Below are 27,689 nucleotides of genomic sequence, written 5' to 3'. Positions count from 1 at the left end.
TTTGTGGTGGGACCTTTGGCCTTCCAGATGTTTAATGGGGAATTATCTGCTTATCGAGTACAAGCTGCTGGATAAGCAATCTAATAATTTAATAAGAGGGATTGGTGCTGAGAGCTGGTGGTGAGCTGGAACTGGGTATTATTAGCTTACGTGTGAAAACTAACACTGTTCTTCAGATTATGACACCGAAAGGTGAGGCCTAGAAATAGGAGGTAGCCAAGGTTAGATCCTTCAAAGATTCGGGAGGTAACAACACAGGAGGGAGAAGAGTGACCATTGCGGGTGATATTGTGCCACTGACCAGAAAGGTAAGAATGGAACGAGGCGAGTGCAGTCTTCCCCAGCTGGACAACCATAGAACATAGAACATTACAGCGCAGTACAGGCCCGTCGGCCCTCGATGTTGTGCCGACCGGTGGAACCAGTCTAATGACCATCTAACCTAAACTCTTCCAATATTATCCATATTGTACATATAATATTGTACATAGATCCCTGATAGGTTTAGGTTTATGGACGAAAAGGGATTGGTTTAGGTTAGTGGGTCATTGTTTTTTAACTGGTCGGCGCAACATCGTTGGCGGAAGTAATGTTCTATGTTCTATGTTCTATATGCCGATCCAACTGACCATTTGAACGCCCTTAAAGTTGGCGAGTCCAACAACTGCTGCAGGCAGGGCATTCCACACCCTTACTACCCTCTGAGTAAAGAACCTACCTCTGACATCTGTCCTATAATCCTCACCCCTCAATTTAAAGCTATGTCCCCTCGTGTTAGCCATCGCCATCCGAGGGAAAAAGGCTCTCACTGTCCACCCTATGCAATCCTCTGATCATCTTGTGTGCCTCAATTAGGTCACCTCTTAACCTTCTTCTCTCCAACGAAAGCAACCTCAAGTCCCACAGCCTTTCCTCATAAGGCCTTCTCACCATACCAGGCAACATCCTGGCAAATCTCCTCTGCACCCTTTCCAATGCTTCCACATTTTTCTTATAATGCGGAGACCAGAGCTGTACTCAATACTCCAAGTGCTGCCGCACCAGAGTTTTGTACAGTTGCAACACGACCTCACGGCTCCGAAATTCAATCCCTGTACCAATAAAAGCTGTAAAAAGTCTGACAACACCAGGTTTTAGTCCAACCTATTTATTTGATAATATTCTCATAAGCTTTCGAGGGGACAGCCTCTTCGTCAGGTGAGTGGAGAGTTCTGGCCTCAGACAGAGCATATAAAGCACAGACAGTTTAGAGATTACTGATTAAAATGCGAATCCTTACACCTAACCTGCTGTTCAAGACCTGAAGTGGCTGACAATGTGAGTGGTAGGAGCACTGATCACAGTTTAAAGAGATGTGTATTGTCTCCAGACAGTACAGTAAGTGAGGTTTTGCAAACCCAGGCAAGTCACGGGGGTTACAGATAGTGCGACATGAACCCAAGATCCCTGTTGAGACCGTCCTCATGTGTGCGGAACTTGGCTATCAGTCTCTGCTCAGCGACTCTGCGCTGTCGTGTGTTGTGAAGGCCGCCTTGGAGAATGCTTACCCGAAGGTCAGAGGCTGAATGCCCGTGACCACTGAAGTGTTCGCCAACAGGAAGGGAACAGTCTTGCCTGGTGACTGTCGAGCGATGTTCATTCATCCGTTGTCGTAGCGTCTGCATGGTCTCCCCAATGTACCATGCTTCGGGACATCCTTTCTTGCAACGTATCAGGTAGACAATGTTGGCCGAGTTGCAAGAGTATTTACCATGTACCTGGTGGATGGTATTCTCACGTGTGATGATGGTATCCATGTCCATGATCCGGCATGTCTTGCAGAGGTTGCTGTGGCAGGGTTGTGTGGTATTGTGGTCACTGTTCTCCTGAAGGCTAGGTAGTTCGCTGCGAACAATGGTCTGTTTGAGGTTGTGTGGTTGTCTGAAAGCAAGAAGTGGGGGTGTGGGGATGGCCCTGGCGAGATGTTCGTCTTCATCAATGATATGTTGAAGACTCCGGAGAAGATGTCGTAGCTTCTCCGCTCCGGGGAAGTACTGGACGACGAAAGGAACTCTGTCCACTGTGTCCCGTGTTTGTCTTCTGAGGAGATCGGTGCGGTTTTTCGCTGTGGCGCATCGGAACTGCCGATCTATGAGTCGAGCACCATATCCTGTTCTTACGAGGGCATCTTTCAGGGTCTGGAGGTGTCTGTCACGATCCTCCTCATCTGAGCAAATCCTGTGTATACGGAGGGCTTGTCCATAGGGGATGGCTTCTTTAACATGTTTAGGGTGGAAACTGGAGAAGTGGAGCATTGTGAGATTGTCTGTGGGCTTGCGGTACAGTGAGGTGCTGAGGTGACCGTCCTTAATGGAGATGCGTGTGTCCAAGAATGCAACTGATTCTGGGGAATAGTCCATGGTGAGTCTGATGGTGGGGTGGAATTTGTTGATATCATCATATAGTTGTTTCAGTGATTGTTCACCATGAGGCCAGAGGAAGAAAATGTCATCGATGTATCTAGTGTACAGCATCGGTTGAAGATTCTGTGCAGTGAAGAAGTCTTGTTCGAACCTGTGCATGAAGATGTTGGCATATTGAGGCGCAAATTTGGTCCCCATGGCTGTTCCGTGTGTCTGGATGAAAAACTGGTTGTTGAAGGTGAAGACATTGTGGTCCAGGATAAAGCGGATGAGTTGTAAAATTGCATCTGGAAACTGGCAGTTGTCAGCATTGAGTACTTCTTGCTTTCAGACAACCACACAACCTCAAACAGACCATTGTTCGCAGCAAACTACCTAGCCTTCAGGAGAACAGTGACCACAATACCACACAACCCTGCCACAGCAACCTCTGCAAGACATGCCGGATCATGGACATGGATACCATCATCACACGTGAGAATACCATCCACCAGGTACATGGTAAATACTCTTGCAACTCGGCCAACATTGTCTACCTGATACGTTGCAAGAAAGGATGTCCCGAAGCATGGTACATTGGGGAGACCATGCAGACGCTACGACAACGGATGAATGAACATCGCTCGACAGTCACCAGGCAAGACTGTTCCCTTCCTGTTGGCGAACACTTCAGTGGTCACGGGCATTCAGCCTCTGACCTTCGGGTAAGCATTCTCCAAGGCGGCCTTCACAACACACGACAGCGCAGAGTCGCTGAGCAGAGACTGATAGCCAAGTTCCGCACACATGAGGACGGTCTCAACAGGGATCTTGGGTTCATGTCGCACTATCTGTAACTCCCGTGACTTGCCTGGGTTTGCAAAACCTCACTTACTGTACTGTCTGGAGACAATACACATCTCTTTAAACTGTGATCAGTGCTCCTACCACTCACATTGTCAGCCACTTCAGGTCTTGAACAGCAGGTTAGGTGTAAGGATTCGCATTTTAATCAGTAATCTCTAAACTGTCTGTGTTTTATATGCTCTGTCTGAGGCCAGAACTCTCCATTCACCTGACGAAGAGGCTGTCCCCTCGAAAGCTTGTGAGAATATTATCAAATAAATAGGTTGGACTAAAACCTGGTGTTGTCAGACTTTTTACTCTGTTTACGCCAGTCCAACGCCGGCATACCCACATCATGACCAATAAAAGCTAACACACCGTACGCCTTCTTAACAACCTTATCAACCTGGGTGCCAACTTTCAGGGATCTATGCACACGTACAGCGAGGTCTCTCTGCTCGTCGACACGACCAAGAGTCCTTCCATTAGCCCTATATTCTGGACTCCTGTTACTCTTACCAAAGTGAATCACCTCACACTTTTCCGCATTGGTCTTCTACACTTTGCTCAATCTGTTCTTCACAACAATCCTTGAACTGATGTGATGGGAATTTCTTTCGCTGAGAAGCTACAATCCCAACATTGAACATCCTGTTGAATATTCAGGGTCTAAGACAAAGAGGATCGCATTTCCCCCTGAATCTGCTGTGTTTTTCTTCAATGTTCCATTCGAATGACAGTCTGAAAGGATAGCTAGTTAACAGAAGTTTATTCGCTGGAAAATTAGTGCGCCGCAGGCTCGTTGATCTAGTGGTATGATTCTCGCTTCGGGGATTTCGCTGTATGAATTTGCGGGAAGTTCCGGGTTCAAATCCCGGACGAGCCCTCACTTGCTGCCAGTTTTGGTTCCAAATGTTGGTTGTTTATTTGGGGGAAAAAAAAACACGTTTCGTATTAGATGGCGGGATTTACATGTCTCGAGATCAGGTGTGAAGTCCAGCAACACATCGCGGCAATTTTCTCAATGCTGCAAACCAAAAGTCCTCAAGAATGTTCACCCACAGAACCGGACTGTAAACTTATCCCAATGAATCAGTCAGGGCTGTCCATTGCTTGTCGCGTCAGGGATTCTTGCATCGTGTGTTCAGTTGTATTTTGGTCAGAAAGAAATTGAAGTCTGACAATTCGGGGGTGGGGTGGGGTGGGGTGGGGGGGTGGAGGACGGGAGACGTGGGCGGGAGGGGAAGGGGGAGGGGGGCGGTCACAGTTTGGTTTTGAATCGATTATATTTCAACTATGTCCCAGGCGTTTCACTGAACAGGAAGTGAATCTTTGTGAAGCTGTTCGGTATTCCACTCCAGAGGTAATTAACTCAATGAAGAGGAGGTTTGGAGAGGCTGTCCGTAGTTGATTAGACACGAGCACCGGGTGATATTCATCTTACTGAAAGACATGATCAGTGTAATTGCGAAGAGACTGGAAATAACTTTCCAACTTCCAAGTTATTAAGGTAACAATGTTTTTTGAACTGCCTTGAGTATTTTGAAGTGGTAACAGAGAGTGTTGATAAAGATAATACTGTTCATGCGGTTTACACAAACTTCCAAAAGCACGGAAATTTTTAATAAGGCAGATTAAAGTAAATGCATCAAAATGTGAATTGATTCGTTTTGAAGGAAGAACCCAGAGTCAAAACATAAACTACATGGTACAGTTCTAAAGAGGCAAATATGTACATATATCTTCCAAGTTGGCAGGGATGATCATAGAGGTTTACAGCATGAAAAATGGCCCTTCAGCCCAACTTGTCCTTTTTTACCCACTAAGCTAGTCCCAATTGCCCGCGTTTGGCCCACATCCCTCGATAGCCATCTTACTCATGTAACTGTCCAAACGTTTTTAAAAAATAAAGTTATACTCACTTCTACTACTACCTCTGGCAGCTTGTTCCAGACAATCGCCATCCGTAAAAAATAAAAATGTCCCTCTGCACCCTTTTGTATCTCTCCCCTCTCAGCTTAAACGTATGCCCTCCAGTTTCAGACTCCCCTACAATTGGGAAAAGATATGGACTATCTCGCTGATCAGTGACCCTTATTATTTTGTAGACCTCAGGAAGATCACCCCCAACGCCAGAGACAAAAGTCCCAGCCTATCCAGTCCCTTCTTGTAACTCAAACCATCAAGTCTTGGTAGTATTCTAGTCAATCTTTTCCGTGCTCTTTCTAGTTGAATAATATCCTTTCTATAATAGGGTGACCAGAACTGTACACAGGATGGTGAGGAGAGTGATCATAACAAATCAAACAGTGCCCTGTGTGTTTTTTTAACAATGGGGTACTGAGTACAAAAGAACAGAAGCTATGTTAAACCTGCATTTAAATTGGGTTCGGTTTCAAATGGATATTGGTTCCATTTTCTGCAAAGGACGTCAAATTTCGTTACACAAAGGGCTTTAGTGAACCAGATGGTTATGCCGGTAATTGACAATGGATGAAAGCATAAATCTGTTCTTCATTCCAGATATTTTGTGTTGAATTCAAATTCCACCAGCTGCCGTGTTGGGATTCGAGCGCGGGTCCCCGGAGACCCGTTCTTTGAGGGCAGCTCAGAGTCAACCACATTGCTGTTGATCCGGAATAACATATAGGCCGGACTGGGTAAGAATTCCGTCCGCAAAAAAAATCTGTATTTTTTTTTCTAGACAATAGACTCAAGGTCATTAATTCCAGGCATTTTTATTGATCCCGAATTTCAGCATCTGCCGTGTGGTGGATGTGCGAGGGTGCATGTGAGTGTGTGTGGAAGAGAGAGATTAAGTCATTTTCAGTCTGTTTGTGATTGTGGATTAATCCCTTCTGTTCCCTCACAGACACAGAGATCCCCTTGCACCTCTGAACTCTGATTGAAAAACACTTGTACCCCTGTGACCCTGGGAGTGGGGGGAGGGTGGTGGTGGTAGTGGGTGGGTGATGTTTGAAGCCAAGGCCTCAGGATGCTGAGTGTGAAACAGTCGATTTTAAACAATGCGTGTCGGAAACTGAAGAGTGAATTTGTCTGTGAGAAAAACACCGAAAAGCTGTGTCTGGAGCTGCGCCCTGGACACAAGTTTTGGGTTGTCAGTAAATGAACTCCTGTAATGAAGGAACAAAATCAGAAACAGGAAATCCTGCATAAATTCAGCAGCCCCGAAAGCAGCTGTGGAGAGATATTCCTGTCGCCAGGATGTAACTCTCCAATTGGATACTTCACATTGCTCAGATCTGACACTCTCAACACCTTCCTGTAAGGAACAGGAAGGGCGGGAATTGGGTCTTTGTTGATTTGAGCAAACAGAGCAATGGAGAAATTAGAGGCTCCTCACCCCCCGGCGGCTTGGGGAAGGATGGGACAGAGAGACAGGCCTCTGGCTGGGGGTCAAAAATGGAAAAAAAGCATCGAGTTTTTATTGTAATGACATGAAGATGGAATTCAAATCGAATTGTGCAGATTCAGGAATTTATTTTGGAAGTCAGGATGGCCGAGCGGTCTAAGGCGCTGTGGTTAGGCCGCAGTCTCCTCTGGAGGCGTGGGTTCAAATCCTCACTCCTGACATTGTTTATTCCTCCTCCCCCCCCGTTCCAGACACCATCCACACCCGCGAAATATCTCCCCCGGAATGACAATGGTTGCAGGGGCTCAGGAACAGCGACCTCCGGCAAGTTCCATTCCGAGACACATCCCATCCTGTCTCTGAAATATATCACCGTTTCTGCGGCTGGCTGACAATCCGGGAACTCCTTCCCGAAAAGCAATACATCAGTACATACACCACATGGACCACAGTGGCTCAAGAATAAATTCTCGGAAATGATTAATTTTGGGCAACAAATGCTTTCCGGGCCAGCATTGTACGGGACACACATTTCCCGTACAAATGAATATCTAAAGAAATCACCTGGTGTCACAGGAGGAGCTCATCTGATTTCAGAGCAGAAAACTGTGTGAATCACAACCTGAACACTCCTACTTTTAGACCAGATGTGTGTCTGAATACAGTAAATGGAACCAACTCATGATAAATGGTTTAATGTTTAGCCGAGGAGTTCTGCTGAGTGATGTGTGTGATTCCCTCTGATATACAATGTCGGGGAAAGGCAGATTTGAAAGGTTTACAGGGAAATCGGTGCAGTCTCGATTGGCCACTGGAGGGGTTCTGTATTTTTTGAGTTATGATTTTATGCCCAAGCCTTTACATCTGTGGAGAGAGAAACAGGTGGGTCTAGTGAAAGGTCAGGATTTGAAATGTGAGCTATCTCTATTTTCACAGATACTCCCACATCTGAAACTTATTTCCCATATTCCATACCAGCTGTGACTCTCACCTACGTTTACTGATGCATCATAGAAGCATAATTCCTGGTTCTATCAAGGCTTGGTGTGGATCCTGCTCTGCCCAGTTCCGCAAGGAGCTACAAAATGTTGTGAATGTAATCCATCACGCAAACCAGCCTCCAATCAGTTGAGTCTGTGTACACTTCCCGTTGCCTCGGCAAATAGCCAACATAATTAAGGAACCCATGCAGTCTGGAGAGAGTCTCTTCCAGTTTCTTCAGTCGGGAAAACCATACTAAAGCTAGAGGTCACGTACCAACTGACTTCAAGAATAGTTTATTCCCTGCTACTGTCTGAAGTTTGATTGGACTTACCTTGCATTAAGTTGATTTTTCTCTACACTGTATGATTGTAACACTACATTCTGCCCTCTCTCGTTTCCTTCTCTATGAATGGTAAGCTTTGTCTGTGGAGCGCGCAAAAAACAATAATTTTCACTGTATGCTAATACACGTGACAATAATAAATCAAATCAAACCAAATCAAACAACTGATCAGATCACATCAGGCTCTGGCGAATGCCTTGTTTCTGTGCTGCAGGGATACATGGTTCTATGTTGCAGACACGCTTGGAAATTTGTTTGGTTTTTGAATCCGTGGCCGAACCATGGAGAGTAGAGATTTCATTGAGCTTCTTAAAATTAGCATCGGAGACACAGAATAATTAACCTTCAACTTCATGAGTTCAGAAACGGTTTGGAAACTTGGTTCATTTTCCAGTGGCTCACAGAGATTTGCCCCAATAAGATTTTAACCGAGGCAGCTTTCATCAAATAAATCTCTATCAAACAACACGAGATGGTAATAGGCACAGAATGTTTTTCCATGTTTATGTGAGATTGGGGATCATAGCTTATGTTTTTGCTCAATCTGCACCTGTACCTCGGGCAATAAAAATACAATATAATTAAATAAAAGCATCTCCGCTGTAAAGCACTTTGAAACTTCCAGCCGTTTGGAGAAAAAAAAAGCGCATTTCTTGACAAAATAAAAACAAAATAATGCCGATGCTGGAATCTGAAACAACAAATGAAAATACTGGGAAAAAAGCTCAGCGGATCACACATCAGCTGTGGAGAGAGACCAGCTGAGATTGTCCACCATGTTCAGACTTGAAGACACGCCGTCTTTCCTCCAAAATTAGAAAGAACATGCATAAGAACATAAGAAATAGGAGCAGAAGTAGGCCATCTAGCCCTTCGAGCCTGCCCCGCCATTCAATAAGATCATGGCTGATCTGTCGTGGCTCAGTTCCACCTTCCCGCCCTCTCCCCATAACCCTTAATACCCTTTCTTATCAAAAACCATCAACCCGCTTCTTAAAAATATTTAGCGAGGCAGCCTCCACCACTTCAACGGGCAGAGAATTCCAGAGATTCACCACCCTTTGAGTGAAGAAGTTCCTCCTCTACTCCGTTCTAAACCGCGCCCCCCCCCCCCACCCTTTATCTTGAGGCTGTGCCCCCGAGTCCTACTATCCTTTCTGAGCGGGAAGAGTCTCTCCACCTCTATCCTATCCATCCCATTCATCATCTTATATGCCTCAATGAGATCTCCCCTCATTCTTCTAAACTCTAACGAGTACAAGCCTAGTTTATTCAGCCTCTCCTCATAGCTCAACCCCCTCAACTCCGGCATCAGCCTCGTAAACCTCCTCTGCACTCCCTCCAAGGCCAAAATATCCTTGCGTAAGTACGGCGCCCAAAACTGCACACCGTACTCCAGCTGCGGCCTCACCAATGCCCTATACAGCCGCAGCAAGACCTCCCTACTTTTATATTCAATCCCCCTCGCTATGAAGGCCAGCATCCCATTCGCCTTCCTGACCACCTGCTGCACCTGCAGCCTGGGTTTTTGCGACTCATGCACAAGGACCCCGAGGTCCCTCTGCACCGTCGCCTGCTGCAGTTTTTCGCCACGTCAGTAATAATCCTTCCTACCATTATTCCGACCAAAGTGGACCACCTCGCACTTGCCAACATTAAATTCCATTTGCCATTTCCTGGCCCACTCGCCCAGCCTATCTAGATCCTTCTGCAGACTCTCCACACCCTCCGCACAATTTGCAGTTTGATAAGAACGGCAATCGCACCTTTCTGTCTCTACCTGATTTGTGGTTTTGCTTCATGCATCCATCTCATTCTCTTTCCTGCTAATCCAAAAGTTTTAATGAGTTAGTTCAAGCCGCTGTTTGCTGCATTAAATGGTTCTCCGTATTGGGGAAAATAACTGATCTCGTCAGAACTGAGTTGTCGCTACGGAAGTGTAAGTAAAAAGTGTACAATGCGTACGGGGGCTTTGAATGACAGTTCCTCGTTAGTATAGTGGTTAGTATCCCCGCCTGTCACGCGGGAGACCGGGGTTCAATTCCCCGACGGGGAGTTAATCGCGATTTTATTAGGTCAAATTGTACTCGGCTGTTCTCTAACTTGAAAACAGAAACAAAGACTGTCAAGGAATGAAACTTCCAAAAATGCAAAAAATGCACAAATAAAAAGACAGTATAATGAAAGAAATGTATCTCAGCTGTAAAGCACTTTGAAACTTCCTGCCGTTTGGAAAAAGATACACATTTCAAGACAAGATAAAAGCAAAATACTGCCGATGCTGGAGTCTGAAACAACAAATCAACATGCTGGAAAAACTCAGCAGGTCTGACATCATCTGTGGAGAGAGACCAGCTGAGATTGTCCAGCATGTTCAGACTTGAAGACTTTCCTCCAAAATTAAAAAGAACATGCAGTTTGATATGAACGGGAAACGCACCTTTCTGTCTCCACCTGATTTGTGTTTTTTCTTCATGCATCCATCTCATTCTCTTTCCTGCTAATCCAAAAGTTTTAATGAGTTAGTTAAAGCCGCTGTTTGCTGCATTAAATGGTTCTCCGTATCGGGGAAAATAACTGATCTTGTCAGAACTGAGTTGTTGCTCCGGAAGCGTAAGTGGCAAGTGTACAATGCGTTTCGTCAGTGGCTGAGCCAGTTCCTCGTTAGTATAGTGGTTAGTATCCCCGCCTGTCACGCGGGAGACCGGCGTTCAACTCCCCGACGGGGAATACATCGCAATTTTATTATGTAAAATTGTACTTGTGCCGTTCTTTAACTTTGAAAACGGCAAAAATAAAAGGCTGTCAAGAATAGAAACTTTCGGAAATGGAAATCTTTACATTTGTACCGACACTTTTCGTGACCTGAGATCAACGTTCGTTCAATTCAACAGCATTTTGGCTCACCTTTGACGTGGCGACGCCACTTAGTCAACACCTTGAATATTACCCTGACATTAGCACAATGTCAATAAATGCTGTGATTTCATATTTTTCAGTTCTATTTTTGGATGATCCACTGATTCCAAATCCCTGAAAATACAAAGGAAACCTCCAATGTTTTTCAGTATTGGAAATCCCTTTGAGTTTGTGAGTTGTGAAGATTCATGCAGCGTGAGGAATGGAATATTAATGCATGATTGTAAGAGCAGGAAGTTTCACTTCGAGCTGGACAACATTTTGGTGAGGCCACCGCTGGAGGACAGTGTGCAGTTCCGGTCAAATCACTACAGTAAGGATTTGATTGCACTGGGGAGGGTGCAGTGTCCATTTACCAGGGACCAGATCGTAGACTGGGATGGAGAATTTGAGCTATGAGGAGAGATTGGATTGGATCAGATTATTTTATTTAGAGCAGTGAAGGCTGAGAGGAGACCTGATTGAGGTGTATAAGAAACGGACAGGGTGGATAGGAAGCTGCTGCTGCCTCACAGCACCAGGGACCCGGGTTTGATTCCCGGATTGACTCAGTGTCTGTGTGGAGTCTCCATGTTTCCTCGTGTTTGCGTAGATTTTCTCTGGGTGAGCAAAGATCAAAGAAAATTACAGCACAGAAGCAGGCCGTTCGGCCCTTCAAGCCTGCATCGATCATGATACCCGACTTATCTAAACCCTCCTTCCATTCCGGGGACCAGATCCCTCTATTTCCATCTTATTCATGAATTTGTCAATACACCTCTAAGAAGTCACTACCGTATCCATTTCCACTACATCCGTGGCAAAGAGTTCCAGGCACCCACCACTCCTTCCCTCATACATCTCCTTTAAACCTTGTCCCTCACACCTTAAACCTTTGCCTCCGAGAGACTGATTCTTTCACCCAGGGGGGAAAAAAAAGCTTCTGACTGTCCACTCTGTCCATGCCTCTCGTAATCTTGTGGACTTCTCGCAAGTCGCCCCTCAACCTCCTTCGTTCCAGTGAGGACAAAACAAGTTTCTCGAACCTCTCCTCATAGCTAATGCCATCCTTAGCAGGCAACATCCGAGTAAATCTTTTCTGCACCCTCTCCAAAGCCTCCACGTTCTTCTGGTAGTTTGGCGGACGGAACTGAACACTAAATTCCAAGTGCAGCCTCAGTCAGGTTCTATAAAGCAGCAACATGACTTGCCAATTTTTAAACTCAATGTCTCAGCCGACGAATGCAAGAATGCTATGTGCCTCCTTGACTACCTTCTCCACCAGCATTGCCAATTTCTAAGACCTGTGGACCTGTCCACTCAGATCCCTTTGGCTATCAATACTCTTATGGGTTCTGCCATTTACTGTATATTTCCTATCTGTATTAGACCTTCCAAAATGAATGAACCCACATTTGTCCGGATTAAATTCCATCGGCCATCTCTCTGCCCAAGTCTCCAACTGATCTATATTCTGCTGTATCCTCTGATGGCCCTCATCACTACCCAAAAATCCACCATCGTTTGTGTTGTCTGCAAACTTACTAATCAAATCAGTTACATTTTCCGCCAAATAATTTATATGTTACAAACAGCAAAGGTCCCAGCACTGATCCCTGAGGAACACCACTTGCCACAGCCCTCTATTCAGAAACAAATCCTTCCAGTGTGATCCTCTGCCTTCTTTGACTCGGTAAGAAGTCTCACAACACCAGGTAAGAGTCCACTCAATTTATTTGATCGTAAACTCACATGCTTCCGGGGTTTGCCCCTTCGTCGGGTGATGACGCAAGGATATTTTGGCCTTGGAGGGAGTGCAGAGGAGGTTTAGTAGGCTGATGCCGGAGTTGAGGGGGTTGAACTATGAGGAGAGGCTGAATAAACTAGGCTTGTACCCGTTAGAGTTTAGAAGAATGAGGGGAGATCTCATTGAGACATATAAGATGATGAATGGGATGGATAGGATAGAGGTGGAGAGGCTCTTCCCACTCAGAAAGGACAGTAGGACTAAAGGGCACAGCCTCAAGATAAAGTGGGGCGGTTTAGAACGGAGTTGAAGAGGAACTTCTTCACTCAAAGGGTGGTGAATCTCTGGAATTCTCTGCCCGTTGAAGTGGTGGAGGCTGCCTCGCTAAATATATTTAAGACGCGGGTTGATAGGTTTTTGATAGGCAAGGGGATTAAGGGTTATGGGGAGAGGGCGGGAATGTGGAACTGAGACACGATCTTATTGAATGGCGGGGCAGGCTCAAGGGGCTAGGTGGCCTACTCCTGCTCCGATTTCGTATGTTCTTATGTTCTTATGAATGGGCAAACCCCGAAAGCTTGTGGGTTTACGATCAAATAAACCGATTGGACATTAACCTGGTGTTGTGAGACTTCTTACTGTGTTTACCCCAAACCAACGCCGGCATCTCTACATCATGACTTCATCAAAACAGACAGTGAAATGGAACATTGTTCAATAAATCTCTCAGTGGTCAAAAAAAATGCCTAACTTTGGGACACTTTGAAAAGTTCAGGGGGTAGATTGATGTGGGTGGCTCGTTGGTCTAGGGGTATGATTCTCGCTTTGGGCACAGTATTAGAATGCGAGAGGTCCCGGGTTCAAATCCCGGACGAGCCCTGCATTTTTTTTCCCTAAAGATAATTCTTTGCAATGAAGTTGGCGACAACGAGTGAAAGACGAAGCAGTGTTTACCTCCCGGGAACTCATTGCAGAGAAAATATCTCTGCAGAACTCGGAAAGCAACCATACAGTCTGACAGGACTGGGAATCCCAGTCAGATTTTAATTTTTCCATGTTTTCCTTGAATTCCGGTGTGCCCAAAGATTAGCGTGGGTCTCTGGATCACCAGCCCAGTGACATCACCTTTCATCCCTGTAATCAGAAACACTTCACTCAGCTCGTTATTAAACCTCTTCCTCCACAGAATTTTATTAAACTATTTGCTACAAAGCCTGTTGCTCCATTCGGGGGCATCAATAATTTATTAAGATCACGCAAAAAAGATAGATTTCTTCGGAGGAGGCTAAAATAATGAGGTGAGAAAATGTAATGGACAAAACAACAAGGAAATACATTCTGAGAAAGCGCCCCGCAATGTTTGCAAGAAAATGCAGAGCTTTCAGCTGAAGAAGGAAATCTCAGTTTGCCGGAAGTTTTACCAGATTTCTGCATAAAACGACCGCGACAGGACTCGAACCTGCAATCTTCTGATACCACCATCACCAGGATTACCGAAGTCAGACGCCTTATCCATTAGGCCACGCGGTCAACAGATGCAAGTCAGCCCCAAATGTTAGCGCCATGTGAATAACTGCCGTGATCATATTTATTTTCAGTTTTGTTTTTAGTTACTTCTCTGATTCCCAGATGCCAAAAAAATTAAGTGGAATCCCCTGAGTTTGTCAACAGCAGAAACCTAACGTCCACTTCTAACATTCTTTTGGTGCCTGTCTGTGTGGAGATTGCACGCTGTCCCCGTGTCTGCGTGGGTTTCCTTCGGATGCTCCGGTTTCCTCCCATCATAGAGCAGGGTCAGGAATGGTTGTTGCAGGTTCCGGGGTACAAATGCTTTCGTCGGAGTAGAGAAGGAGGTAGAAGGGGCGGGGTGGGGTAGCATTGCTAGTCAAGGACTGTATCACAGTGTCGGAGAGGAAGTTTGATGAGGACTTGTCAGTTGAGGTAGTATGGGCGGAGATTAGAAATAGGAGAGGAGAGGTCACCCTGTTGGGAGTCTTTTATAGACCTCCTAAAAGTTCTAGAGAGGTTGAGGAAAGGATTGCGGAGACAATCCTGGTTAGGAGTGAAAGTAATAGGGTAATTGTTATGGGGGACTTTAACTTTACGAATATTGATTGGAATTGGTATAGTTCTAACTCGCTAGAGGGGTCAGTGTTTGTACAAAGCGTGCAGGAAGGTTTTTTGGCTCAGTATGTAGATAGGCCAACTAGAGGTGAGGCTATATTGGATTTGGTGCTGGGAAATGAGCCAGACCAGGTGCCAGACTTGGAAGTTGGTGTGCATTTTGGTGAAAGTGACCACAATTCGGTTACGTTCACCTTAGTGATGGGAAGGGATAGGCATGAACCTCGGGTCAGTAGTTTTAGCTGGGGTAAGGGCAATTATGAGGCTATTAGGAGTGAATTAGGAAGCATAGATTGGACTAGGAGATTACAGGGACTGGGAACGTCCGAAATGTGGAGTTTTTTCAAGGAGCAGCTACTGCGAGTCCTTGATAGGTATGTCCGTGTCAGGCATGGAGGATTTGGTAGATCTAGGGAACCGTGGTGCACTAAAAGAGTTGAGTCGATGGTTAAAAAGAAAAAGGAGGCTTATGTTCGGATGAGATTGGAGGGCTCAGATAGTGCACTAGAAAGCTTTAGATTGGCTAGGAGGGAGTTGAAGAGTGAGTTGAGAAGGGCTAAAAGAGGACATGAGAAGACTTTGGCTGATAGGATTAAGGAGAATCCTAAGGCGTTCTATAGGTATGTCAAGAACAAAAGGTTGGTCAGGGCAAGATTAGGGCCAGTTACAGACAGCAGGGGGAAGTTGTGTGTGGAACCGGAGGAGATTGGAGAAGTATTGAACCAATATTTCTCTTCGGTGTTCACGCAGGGGGGCATGAATATAGCTGAGGAGGACATTGGGTTGCAGGGGTGTAAAATAGACAGTATTACGGTTGATAAGGGGGATGTGCTGGAAATTCTTGAGGGGCTGAAAATAGATAAGTCCCCTGGTCCGGATGGGATCTACCCTAGGATTCTCTGGGAGGCTAGAGAGGTGATTGCAGAGCCTCTGGCTCTGATCTTCATAGAACATAGAACATAGAGCATTACAGCGCAGAACAGGCCCTTCGGCCCACGATGTTGCGCCGACCAGTTAAAAAAATACAACAACAACAATGACCCACTAACCTAAACCAACCCCTTTTCGTCCATAAACCTGTCCACAGACCTCTTAAACGCCCCCAAACTAGGCGCATTTACAACTGCAGCAGGCAGGGCATTCCAATCCCTCACCACCCGCTGGGTAAAGAACCTACCCCTGACATCTGTCCTATAACTACCCCCCGCTTAGTTTAAAGCCATGCCCCCTCGTGCTAGCTTTCTCCATCAGAGGAAAAAGGCTATCACTATCCACCCTATCTAAACCTCTAATCATCTTATATGTTTCAATAAGATCCCCTCTTAGCCGCCTTCTTTCCAGCGAAAACAACCCCAAATCCCTCAGCCTCTCCTCATCGGATCTCCCCTCCATACCAGGCAACATCCTGGTAAACCTCCTCTGCACCCTCTCCAAAGCCTCCATATCCTTCCTGTAATGTGGGGACCAGAACTGCACACAATACTCCAAGTGCGGCCGCACCAGAGTTGTGTACAGTTGCAACATAACGCTACGACTCCTAAATTCAATCCCCCTACCAATAAACTCCAAGACACTGTATGCCTTCTTAACAACCTTATCTACTTGATTCCCAACTTTCAGGGATCTATGTACACATACACCTAGATCCCTCTGCTCCTCCACACTATTCAAAGTCTTCCCGTTAGCCCTATACTCAACACATCTGTTATTCCTACCAAAGTGAATTACCTCACATTTCTCTGCATTAAACTCCATCCGCCACCTCTCGGCCCAGCTCTGCAACCTGTCTAAGTCTTCCTGCAAACTATAACACCCTTCCTCACTATCTACCACACCTCCGACTTTGGTGTCATCAGCAAATTTACTGATCCACCCAACTATACCCTCATCCAGATCATTAATAAAAATCACAAACAGCAGTGGCCCCAACACAGATCCCTGAGGCACACCACTTGTAACCGAACTCCATGATGAATATTTACCGTCAACCACTACCCTCTGTCTCCTATCCGCTAGCCAATTCCTAATCCAGTTCCCTAGATCACCCCCAATCCCATACATCTGCATTTTGTGCAGAAGCCTACCATGGTGAATCTTATCAAACGCCTTACTAAAATCCATATACACCACGTCCACTGCCTTACCCCCATCCACCTCTTTGGTCTCTGGTGTTGTCCCGGAGGATTGGAGGATAGCGAATGTTGTCCCATTGTTTAAGAAGGGGAACAGAGACTTTGCCGGGAATTATAGACCGGTGAGTCTTACTTCTGTTGTGGGCAAGGTTTTAGAAAAAATAATTAGGGATAGGATTTATATTTATTTAGAGAGTAATGAATTGATTGGAGATAGTCAGCATGGTTTTGTAGCGGGTAGGTCGTGCCTTACTAACCTTATTGAGTTTTTTGAGAAGGTGACCAAAGAGGTGGATGGGGGCAAGGTAGTTGACGTGGTATATATGGATTTTAGTAAGGCTTTCGATAAGGTTCACCATGGTAGGCTTCTGCAGAAAATGCAGATGTATGGGATTGTGGGTAATCTAGGAAGTTGGATCAGGAATTGGCTATCAGATAGGAGACAGAGGGTGGTGGTTGGTGGTAAATATTCATCATGGAGTTCAGTTACGAGTGGTGTGCCTCAGGGATCTGTTTTGGGGCCACTGTTGTTTGTAATCTTTATTAATGATCTGGATGAGGGTATAGTTGGGTGGATTAGTAAATTTGCTGATGACACCAAAGTTGGAGGTGTGGTAGATTGTGAGGAAGGGTGTCATAGTCTGCAGGGAGACTTAGATAGGTTGCAGAGGTGGGCCGAGAGGTGGCGGATGGAATTTAATGCGGAGAAGTGTGAGGTAATTCACTTTGGTAGGAGCAACAGATGTGTCGAGTATAGGGCTAACGGGAGGACAGAGGGATCTAGGTGTATGTGTACATAGATCCCTGAAAGTTGGAAATCAAGTAGATAAGGTTGTTAAGAAGGCGTACGGTGTCTTGGCGTTTATTGGTAGGGGGATTGAATTTAGGAGTCGCAGCGTCATGTTGCAACTGTACACTACTCTAGTGCGGCCGCACTTAGAGTACTGTGTGCAGTTCTGGTCCCCGCATTACAAGAAGGATGTGGAGGCGTTGGAGAGGGTGCAGAGGAGGTTTACTTGGATGTTGCCTGGTATGGTGGGGAGGTCCTATGAGGGGAGACTGAGGGATTTAGGGTTGTTTTCGTTGGAAAGAAGGCGGCTAAGAGGGGATCTTATTGAAACATATAAGATGATTAGAGGTTTAGATAGGGTGGATAGTGATAGCCTTTTTCCTCTGATGGAGAAAGCTAGCACGAGGGGGCATGGCTTTAAATTAAGGGGGGGTAGTTATAGGACGGATGTCAGGGGTAGGTTCTTTACCCAGCGGGTGGTGAGGGATTGGAATGCCCTGCCTGCTGCAGTTGTAAATGCGTCTAGTTTGGGGGCGTTTAAGAGAACTCTGGATAGGTTTATGGACGAAAAGGGATTGGTATAGGCTAGTGGGTCATTGTTTTTGTAACTGGTCGGCGCAACATCGTGGGCCGAAGGGCCTGTTCTGCGCTGTAATGTTGTATGTTCTATGTTCTATGTTCTATCTCCAACGACGAGCAAATTTGGTGGATTGGCCAGGCTAAATTGACCCTTACTGTTAGGCGGATTAGCAGAGTAATTACGTAGAGTGACAGGGAGGGATTCACTGTCGGAGAGTCGGTGCAGAATATCTGGGCCGAATGGCCTCCTTCCGCACTGTCGGGATGCTTTGCCTCTTGCACTTCCTGTCTTCAATCTTCAATGCCTGTCCCCGAATCCTTCTGCTAGCAGCTAATACAGCAACTTCCCCCTGTGAACCTTACTTCAATATGTTCTACTCTTTTACACCTCCCTTCCAGCGCCACTCAATCCCTTTTGCTGCACAGAGAGAAACTCCGAGTTATCCAGCCATACCTTGGAGCTAAAATCCCTCACCGCTGGATCCAAAACAGTAAATCTCCTTTCCCCCTTCATAAGGACTCTCACACACTTTGTAAAGTCTGGTTACCGGGTCTGGGGGCAATCCTAAAACAGCTACAGTTAATCAGGGCTTCATAAAGATTGAGCAGAACTTCCCAGTTTTTATACTCAGTATCTCCAGTTATGAAGCCAAACATCCAATCCGCCTTCCTGACAACTCTCTTAAAATCGTCTCTCTCCTTCAAAGATCTCTCTGACCCTCAGGTCCCCCTGAGCCTGCACACTGCTCAGAACTGGACCAGTCAGTTTCTATTGCCTTTCCCCATCTCTTCTGTCAAAATGCAGCACTGTTCCTGAGTGTGGGATTATTAATTTGTCTCTGCTACAAAATCAGTGAGAGTTGAGACTGCAGCTTCTGTTTCTCCACTGTCCGGCTGACAGCACCGTGGTTGTTCCCTCACCTCAGGGACAGCAGCAGTTTAAGAAAGCAGCAAACCACCACCTACTTAAGGCCGGTTAGGGATTGGCAATGAACATTGGCCTAGTCAGTGGTACCCACCTCTCGAAATGAATAAAACAAATAAAAACTCGCAACTCCAACCGGAGACGGAGAGACACAGAACAAATCTCACTCACATGCATGTGTTGGATACAATATGAATCACCCAATCACATCCCGAACAGAGGGTAAAAGGCAGTCGAAATTGGGCGATCGTTATCCACTTCCAGTTTAAACAGAGTTTTATACAAGAACAGAGAAGATCTTAACACAACACACAACATTTTAACCCAACATGGAATATCATGAGATCAGATAATTAACATTAGCAAAACGGAAAACATCTTCACGGAGAATATTTTGACACAACAGAGCAGTGCCGAGGAGGTTCACTGGGCTGAGACCTGAGATGAGGAGGTTAGCCTATGAAGAGAGACTGGATAGACTGGGTCTGTACTCGTTGGAGTTTAGAAGGATGACGGGGGGATCTTTTAGAGACATATAAGATAATGAAGGTGATAGATAGGATAGCGATAGAGAAATTCTTCCCGCTCAGAAAGGATAGCAAGACTAGAGGGCCCAGCCTCAAGATAAGGGGTGGGGGGCAGTTTAGATCAGTTCTGAGGAGGAACTTCTTCACTCAAAGGGTAGTGAATCTCTGGAATTCACTGCCCACTGAAGTGGCGGAGGCTACCTCGCTAAATATATTTAAGTTACGGGTAGATAGGTTTTTGATAGACAAGGGAATTAAGGGATATGGGGAGAAAGCGGGAAAGTGGAACTGATCCACTTCAGATCAGCCATGATCTTATTGAATGGCGGGGCAGGATCGAAGGGCGAGATGGCCTACTCCTGCTCCTATTTCTTATGTTCTTATGTAACAGGGAACACGTTTACAGAACAGGACATGTATTAAGAGAGTATTTTAAAAATATTGACACAAGATGGATCATATTTACACAGCCGGGAAGGCATTTTACACAACAGCAGAAAACATTTCTCAACAACAGAGAGCACAGTTACACAGCAGGAAATATAATTACAAACACGTATTTGCAACAGAACATTCCTTTTAAAATAGTGATCGACTCTCCAATTCCGTATCTTGCCGGTTTCCCAACACTTTGTCTGTCGTTCCATGTGTCCAAGCAGTCTCTCATGCTGCTATTGTGTGTTTTTCTCTGTCTATTGTATTCTCGGTGTGATGCAGTGATGTCTCCTCACACTGGTGTTCCTATTAAACGATAGAGGAGTGACCATCTGTCTGACTACATTGATGGGCAGCAGAATCTGACTTTTATCGCAGCAGAGTGGCGCAGCGGAAGCGTGCTGGGCCCGTAACCCAGAGGTCGATGGATCGAAACCATCCTCTGCTATTCCTGCTCATAGTGATGAATAAACAACTTAACGGTAACTGTGAAGCCGTTGTGACTTTTACCTGGAGAACACAAACTGTTATTTGGCTTCCCCTTTCCCCGAAAAACCTCGATCTGGAGTAAATGGCTTTTTCTGCAAACAGAGCCTGACACAAGAAGAGGGAACATCTTAACACAACATGCAACAATTTACAGACAAATAAAGTCCTCAGGGAGAATCTTTTTTACACAACAGGGAACATGTTTGCAAGGGAAGGCGATATGTGAACAGAAAAGAAGAAAAAATATTTCCAGAGCCGGAAACACAACAACAGGGCAGCATATTTCACAACAGCAGAAAGATAAAAAACACTCACCAACATTTGAGACAGTTACCTGGGTAAGATTGGTCTGGAGAAATATTGACAAAACACGGATAATTGGGAATAACTCCGAGGTAAAAAGACAATGGGCAGCATGAACACTTTGGGCCGAAGGGCCTGTTTCCATGCTGTAACCCTCTATATCATAGAGCACAGCAGGAAATATATTTACAAACAGTGAAACACTTTACACAACGACAGTGAACATCTTTGAGCAATAGTTCAAAGCAGGACAGCTGTACAGCAGGAAATATGCTTACAAGAATATATTTGCAACAGGGAACTAATTTAACATGTGAGTGATCAATTCCGGGTCCTGCCGGTTTCTCGGAACCTTTGTCTGTCGTCACTCATTTACAAACAGTCCCTTTTGCTGCTTTTGTGCGTGTCTTTTCTGTCCATTGCATTCTTGGTGTTCTGCAGTGGAATTGTGTGGCCAGACTGAAGCTCCCTCACACTCATGCTGGAGTTAAATAACAATGTGGAAGTGAATATCTGAATGGCTACATTGATAGGCAGCAGGGGGAGCTGGATTTACCAGAGCAAAGTGACGCAACGGAAGTGTGCAGGACTGATCATACAGAGGTTGATGCATCAAAACCATTCTCTGCTATTTTCTGTTAACGATGATAACAAAACTACTTGACAACAATTCTGCAACATTTCCGTGGAATATGCAAACATTTGCATTGGCTCCGCTTTTCAGTTTTCACCCTCAAACTGCAGTAAATCACATTGATCTGCACACAAGCTGTAGATACTGTGAACATGCTCCAGGATATATTAATGACCGAGGTCATGGTGTGCAGGGCACAATTTCAGAATTTGTGGATGATGTGAAAGTTGGGAGCATTGTGAACTCTGAGGAGGATAGTGTAAATCTGCAAAAAGGACATAGACAAGTTGACGGAATGAGTGGACAAGTTACAGATGAAATTCAAAGCTGAGAATTGTGAAGTGATTCATTCTGGTATGAAGATTATAGAGAGACAATGAAAAGTAAAAGGGCCGGGGTCATTCTGGCCTTCAGTGACTGTGTGTATTTTCCACCTTTTCCCTGTGCCCACTTGGCTTTCCTCCGGGTGCTCTGGTTGCCCCCACACTCCATTGATAGGGGAAATGGACTTACCATGCTAAATTTCCTCGAATGTCCCCCAGTATGTTTAAATTAGGAGGATTAACGGGGTAAATATGTGAGGTTGAGTGGATAGGTCAGAGAATCAGTGCACACGCAATGGGCCGAATGGCCACATTCTGCACTGTAGGGTTTCAATGATAGAAGTTTTCATATTCCAGTCAAGTGTTCATCAAGAACCAGGGGAAAATATTCAAGATAAGCATCAAAACTGCAGCGATTCAGTGCCTACTGTACATATCTTTGGAAACTAAAGCAACATTTAACTTGGCCAATCCACGTCACCTGCACATCTTTCAACCAGGGAGCAAACCAGAGAACCCGGGGGAAACCCACGGGGGAGAATGTGCAAAATCAGCAAAGGTCAGAACCAAAGTCAGGTCTCGGGGCTGTGAGGCGGGGGAGTGGGATTAGATAGAATGTTGTTTCAATAACACCAAATGGGTTGTTACTGCGTTGTAACGATTCTGTGGTTTGTGAATCTATAATATAATCCTATTGAATGGAGCAGCAGGCTTGAGGGACCATGTGATCCACTTCTGATCCGATTTATTGTGCTGCTGTGTCCAGGAAGCTGCTAATTGATTTCTCATCATTAAATCAGAATTTACTCCAATTATATAAATGCAGCAACCCTGTGCTCAGTGACAAACACTGACTCGTGGTTAAGCAATGTCTCAGTTTTAATATTCTTATCCGTGTTTCCAAATCCCTCCATGTCCTCAGCTCTTCCTGCCTTTCGTCATCTCCAACCCAACAATCCTCTGAGATATCTGAACTCCACTGATTCTGCCCTCGTGATAAGAAGTCTCACAACACCAGGTTAAAGTCCAATAGATATATTTGTTAGCAAAACCACTAGCTTTCGGAGCGCTGCTCCTTTATCGCCTTACCTGATGTTTTTCTGAGAACTGAGACTGCAGCCTCTGTTTCTCAAGGAGGGTCTCTCTGGATAAAGCCGGAATGTACAAGGATTTCTGTCACTGAGTCGTTATCTGGCGGTCTGTGTCTCACTGCTCTAACTCACTCTATCCCTCCATCCCATCTCATCCACTCTATATGAAGGCGGGATCTTGTTGTTTACTGACTGAGTGCACACATCCTGTATCTACATCTGATCAAATAGAATTCAGCTTGTGAACAATATCATCATTTGAACCAGCTCTGGGTTAACCCAGGCACAGCTCTGATTGGCTGCAGCCCCCTGAATCTGGGGAACAGACACTGTGAGCATCGCCGGCCTCAGAGGCTTTCACAGTTACTGAGCTGGGAAACTCCAACTCATCCCCGAGAATCCACAGCACAGAGCGAGAGGAGAGGAAAACCTGTCCTGGGAGCTGTCAATCTGAGACACAGTTTGACCTGTCAATGTGCAGATGTGATGCTGCTTCTTCCATTCCCAATCTGCTATAACCAGGAGTTCCTAACGCCCAATAATGACCAGCTTGCAGCAATGTGTTTGAATGAACACGATGTCATATCATCCAAGCAACATTTTGAAATTATCATTCAGTGCATTCTGATGAAATTTATTTCTTATGTTCTGTGTGTCATTCCATAAGAATCTTCCTCTGAAATGAGACCTTGTTTTGTCCTTGTGCTCCTGATGCTGTTGTTTTTCAATCTGCTCACATTGTGATTTCCCTCATGGAACCAGAGAAAGGGAACAACACTGAATCATTCGGCTTATCTTGTCCATGCCAGCCCGAGGGCACCCAGGTGTCCTCTTCAAGCTCACCTTCCTGCACTCGGCCCGGAGCCATGGAGCTGAAAGCATGATGGTGATCCACATACTTGGCACCAAAATACCAGAAGGAGTTCCGGCTCTGGGGCTGCCGGAAGCAAACACTTTCAATTATAATAGCTGCGAGCAGGACTCGAACCTGCGTGGGGAAACCCCATTGGATTTCTAATCCAACACCTTAACCACTCGGCCATCGCAGCTCCACGAGATTTCTGACTAATAATCACCTCAGTAGCGTTCATACTAACTTCATCAGGCACCGTTATTGTACAGAGCTCAGTGTGTGAGCTGAAATTTGTTCCTTTACTTTTGTATCTTTGTCTCTGACGGAGAACTCACTGACTGGGTCAGAGACTTGTTTTTGTATCTCAGTAATTTTTCATTACAAACAAATTAGTTCCGAATGAAAAGAAAAAGAGAAATCTCTATTGTATTTCATTATCGTAAAATGTTACGCTCGCCCTGGTTTTGTCCACTCGGTTGAAAACACAGGAGGAAGTGGATAAAGTTCGCAGCAAATTGCTACTGCGATGGCCGGGAATCAAACGCGGAGTTAGCTGCTTGGAAGGCAGCTATACTCACCACTATACCACCATCGCTCACAACGCTTAAGCAGCCCTTATTTTAAGAACAAAGAACAAAAACAGCCCCGGAAACAGGCCCTTCGGCCCAACGAGTCCGCGCCGCCATTTTAATACCTCCAGTTCCCCCCTCCACCCATGACCCTTATCTATTGTTTTTATGGCCATCCACATTGAGGGAAACTAATTTAGGGACAATTTATTACTTCCAATCAGCCTAATAGCACATCTTTGGGGTGTGGGAGGAAACCGGAGCACCCGGAGAAAACCCACGCAAGCACGGGGAGAAAGCGCAAACTCCCACAGACACCGGCCCAAATCCATGTGTCTGCACAGCAATCAGCGATAGTCACTGAGCTGTCGTCTTGCCCAGTATCTGGTCCAGTTTAAGCACACACTAACGACATGAAGCACTAGGCCAATCTCGAACATTCAAGAGCAGCTCAAGTACAACCCATCGCGTGTATGCCCCTCGTTGGACAACAAGGCGGACCGACTTAAACCTGTGAATGAAAAGAGAAAAAACATTATTATCATACCATATCCTTTTACATTACCAGGGACGTCCCAATGCTAATGAACCTTATTTCAAACAATCTCCTACACCCTCCCATTTCCAACCCACTGCTGTGCCTGTCTCAGTTACTCTTAAACAACTCCAGCGTGCCTGCCTCCACTACCTTACTTGGCAGAGCATTCCATATCCCCACTACCCTCTGTGTGAAAAACCTCCCTCTAATATCCGTAGAATCAGTTATAATTACGGAACTACCTCCGTTGCTGATTTCATCAGACACCAGGTCTGTCCATGGGACTGTTTGCAAAGTGAACTTGGCTTGTCTCGTTTTTCTGGACAGTTTAAGGCCACCTTTTTACTATTCTTTCTAACTGAGAATTCAATGATTTGTTTTTGCTCATGGAACACGTTATGATTTTGCTCATGGAACCATCGAAAGAACCAAAGTGACAGCACCGAAGGAAGCCGTTCGGCCCATCTTGTCCATACCAACTCGAGGATACCCAGGTGTCCTTTCCAAACTCAGCTGCCTGCACCTGGCCCAGAACCATGCAGCTGAATGCATGATGGAGATCCAAATACTTCATAGCAAAAACTGCCCAGGATGGCTGCCCGAAGCAAACATTTCCAACCATAAGCGCTATGAGCAGTGTTGGAAGCTGCGCGGGGAAACCCCATTGGATTTCAAATCCAGCGCCTCAACCACTCAGCCATCGCAGCTGCTTATTTACCAGAATAATGTAACCACCTCAGTAATGTGCAGATATTAACTTCATCAGGAACCAGGATTGTGCAGAGCGCAGAGTGTGAGCTCAAATTTGTTCCTCAACTTATATTTTGTATCTCTGTCTCTGAATTCTTTTATTTGGTCGGAGACTTGTTTTTCTATTTAAATATTTTTCCATTGAAATCTAATTACGTCGGAAGAGAAAATGGAAAAAAAAACCTCCATTACTGTCGAATATTGTGTTCACCCTGCGTTTGTTCACTCCGTTTAAAGTCCAAGAGGCCGCGGATAAGATTCTAAATTAATTATCAATGCGATGGCCGGGAATCGAACCCGGATCAACTGCTTGGAAGGCAGCTATGCTCACCACTATACCACCATCGCTCACGCTGCACACGGCCTTGATATTTGTGTTAGTTTTAATTACGGAGCTTCCTCAGTTGCTGATTTTATCAGGCACCAGGAGAGCCCGGAGCGCAGTTTGGACAGAATTCTATTGAATAGATTGTATCAAAGCCTGTTGCTCCATTCGGGAGCATCAACAATTTATTAAGATCTCAAAGATAAGATTGATTTCTGGGGCGGAGGATAAAATAATGAGATTAGAAAATTGAATGAACAAAACAACAAGGAAATACATTCTGAGAAAGAGCCCTGCAATGTTTGCAAGAAAACGCAGAGCTTTCAACTGAAGAAGGACATCTCGTTTTTTTGGGAACTTCAACCAGATTTCTGCATAAAACGACCGCGACAGGACTCGAACCTGCAATCTTCTGATGCCTGCACTATCCGAAGTCAGACGCCTTATCCATTAGGCCACGCGGTCGACACATGAATACACCGTCCGAATGTCAGTACCATGTGAATACCTACCGAGGTTATATTTATTCTCAGTTCTATTTTTGGATGTTTTACTGATTCCCAGATGCCACAAACTGAAGGGGAATCCCCAGTGTTTGTAACCGGTAGAAAACTGAAGATCATTTCCAACATTCTTGGCTGCCTGTCTGTGTGGAGATTGCACGTTCCCCCCGTGTGTGTGTGTTTACTTCGGGTGTTCCGGTTTCCTCCCATCTCTAACGAAGTGCAGATTAGGCGGATTGGCCAGGCTAAATTCCCCCTTATTGTCAGGGGGATTAGTAGGGTAATTAGGTGGGGTTACAGAGAGGGATTCTCTGTCGGAGAGTTGGTGCAGAATGGTCGGTGCGGCCTCATTCCGCACTGTGGGGATCCTCTGCCTCCTACACATCCTGTCTTCAATCTTCAATGCCTGTCCCTGAATCCTTCTGCCAGCAGCTAATGCAGCAACTTCCCCCTGTGTACCTTGGTTCAATATGTTATTTTATTTTACACGTCTCTTACATCACCACTCAATCCCGTTAGCTGTAAAGAGTTAAAATCCGAATTATCCAGTCAAACCTTTGAGCTAAAATCCATCATCGACCGATCCAAAGCAGTAAATCTCATCTTCACCCTCGTCAGGACTCTCCCACACTTTCTAAAGTGTGATTACTGGGTCTGGGTACAATCCTAAAACAGCCGCAGATAATCAGAGCTTTATAAAGATTGAGCAGAACTTTCCAGTTTTTATATTCAGTATCTCCAGTTCTGAAGCCAAGCATCCAATCCGCCTTACTGACGACTCTCTTAAAATCACCTCTCTCCTTTAAAGATCTCTCTGACCCTCAGCTCCCTCTGAGCCTGCACACTGCTCAGAACTGGACCATTCAGTTTCTATTCCTTTTCCCCATATCTCCTGTCCAAATGCAGCACTGTTCCTGAGTGTGGGATTAATAATATGTTTCTACTATAATATCAGTGAGAGCTGAGACTGCAGCTTCTGTTTCTCCAAGAGAATCTTTCTGGATAAAGCCGGAATTTACAAGGATTTCTGTAACTGATATATTATCTGATAAATTATCACCGCCCTCACTCACTCTATCGGTGTCTATCCCTCCACCCCCACTCAGTAACTGTATAGGAAGGGGGAATATTGTTGGATAATGACTGACTGCAGACAATCTGTATCTTCTGTTGATCAAATAGAGAGGGAGAGAGATTCTCACAGTCTCTTTGTGAGTGTGGATTAAC

The 27,689-nt window shown here is 45.3% G+C and overlaps 8 non-coding genes across 8 annotated transcripts; 4 read left to right on the top strand and 4 right to left on the bottom strand.

The window, feature by feature from the left end:
• The first annotated feature begins 6,737 nt into the window (after positions 1-6,737).
• On the top strand, positions 6,738-6,821 carry trnal-uag (transfer RNA leucine (anticodon UAG)). The gene has a single exon. It is a non-coding gene; the product is annotated as a tRNA-Leu (tRNA).
• A 3,090-nt stretch (positions 6,822-9,911) lies between these two features.
• On the top strand, positions 9,912-9,983 carry trnad-guc (transfer RNA aspartic acid (anticodon GUC)). The gene has a single exon. It is a non-coding gene; the product is annotated as a tRNA-Asp (tRNA).
• A 3,383-nt stretch (positions 9,984-13,366) lies between these two features.
• Positions 13,367-13,451, top strand: trnap-ugg (transfer RNA proline (anticodon UGG)). The gene is given in 2 exon segments: positions 13,367-13,402; positions 13,416-13,451. It is a non-coding gene; the product is annotated as a tRNA-Pro (tRNA).
• A 559-nt stretch (positions 13,452-14,010) lies between these two features.
• Positions 14,011-14,102, bottom strand: trnar-ucg (transfer RNA arginine (anticodon UCG)). Its single transcript is given in 2 exon segments — positions 14,011-14,046; positions 14,066-14,102. It is a non-coding gene; the product is annotated as a tRNA-Arg (tRNA).
• A 6,358-nt stretch (positions 14,103-20,460) lies between these two features.
• On the top strand, positions 20,461-20,532 carry trnat-cgu (transfer RNA threonine (anticodon CGU)). Its single transcript has one exon. It is a non-coding gene; the product is annotated as a tRNA-Thr (tRNA).
• Positions 20,533-23,891: 3,359 nt separating this feature from the next.
• Positions 23,892-23,973, bottom strand: trnas-aga (transfer RNA serine (anticodon AGA)). The gene has a single exon. It is a non-coding gene; the product is annotated as a tRNA-Ser (tRNA).
• A 1,937-nt stretch (positions 23,974-25,910) lies between these two features.
• Positions 25,911-25,982, bottom strand: trnag-ucc (transfer RNA glycine (anticodon UCC)). Its single transcript has one exon. It is a non-coding gene; the product is annotated as a tRNA-Gly (tRNA).
• A 358-nt stretch (positions 25,983-26,340) lies between these two features.
• trnar-ucg (transfer RNA arginine (anticodon UCG)) lies at positions 26,341-26,424 on the bottom strand. The gene is given in 2 exon segments: positions 26,341-26,376; positions 26,388-26,424. It is a non-coding gene; the product is annotated as a tRNA-Arg (tRNA).
• Positions 26,425-27,689: the final 1,265 nt, after the last annotated feature.

Source organism: Carcharhinus amblyrhynchos, unplaced genomic scaffold (genome assembly GCF_965287045.1).
Source record: "Carcharhinus amblyrhynchos unplaced genomic scaffold, sCarAmb.v2.hapA scaffold_42, whole genome shotgun sequence".
NCBI classification, from domain to species: domain Eukaryota; kingdom Metazoa; phylum Chordata; class Chondrichthyes; order Carcharhiniformes; family Carcharhinidae; genus Carcharhinus; species Carcharhinus amblyrhynchos.
This window is presented reverse-complemented; position numbering and strand designations above follow the sequence as displayed.